This window comes from Octodon degus, unplaced genomic scaffold (genome assembly GCF_000260255.1).
Source record: "Octodon degus isolate 3935 unplaced genomic scaffold, OctDeg1.0 scaffold00079, whole genome shotgun sequence".
Lineage (NCBI taxonomy): Eukaryota > Metazoa > Chordata > Mammalia > Rodentia > Octodontidae > Octodon > Octodon degus.
The window spans coordinates 6,159,669-6,160,727 of record NW_004524655.1 but is presented as its reverse complement, the minus strand read 5'-3'; positions in this window follow the sequence as shown (position 1 = coordinate 6,160,727).

The following is a 1,059-nucleotide window of genomic DNA, read 5'->3' as shown; positions in this document are numbered from 1 at the left end:
CCCCCAAAGATCTTTTGAGACAGGAGGCTCACACAGTTTTGCTCAGCTCAGACAATTAGACTGTTTACTGAGACACTGTCTCATGGGGATGTAGCTGAGTGCAAAGGCTCTGAGTTCAATCCTAGTACCACACACACATAAAATTACTCACTTCCTGTATTTTCTCCCCCTCCCCATATTTTCATTGAGCACCTACTGTGTGCTGTATCCTGTGCCAGGAATAGGGCAGCAAGCAAGTTTCTCCACGTTTCTGAAGTCTCGAGTCCACCAGGAGATAGATGCAAACAGGAAGTACATGAAAATTACTTCAGGTTGGGGAGATGGCTCAGTAGAATAAGTGCCTGCCTGGCAAGTGCAGGGTCCTGAGTTCAATCCCTGGTACTGCAAAAACAAATAAAAAAATAATTACTTAGTTATAACCATTTTTGTTTTGTTCAGAGGGACAGGGTCTCACTATTTGGTTCAGGCTGGCCTCAAACTTGCAGCAATCCTACCTCAACGTCCTGAGTGCTGGAGTTATAGGTATGTGCCTTCATATCCAGTTTACTTATAATCATGGTATCTACTTCTAGGTGCTAAAAAAAAAAATCTTAGTGGGCTGCGGAGACAGCTTAATAGCACCAGTGCCTGCCTGGCAAGCACAAGGCCCTGAGTTCATCCTTGGTACCAGAAAGAAAAAAAAAAAAAAACTCTTAATAACAGGGTCCAGGAAATGGTTTTCTGTTGAAATCCCCAAAATAATGATGATACACTTTTTTGGTGGGAGACAGGGTCTTATATAGTTGATGATGATGATGATTGTGTGTGTGTGTGTGTGTGTGTGTGTTTGTGTGTGTGTGTTACCGGGGATTGAACTCAGAACCCTGCACTTGGCAGGCAGGTGTTTATCCTACTGAGCTATCTCCCTGGCCCTTCTTATGTAGTTTGGAGTGACCTTAAACTCACTGTGTAGCCCAAACTGGCCACAAACTTGTAGTGATCCTCCTGCTTCAGCCTCCCAAATGTATTGACATGTCTGCTTTTGTTTTATTTATTTATTTATTATTTATTTTTTGTGGA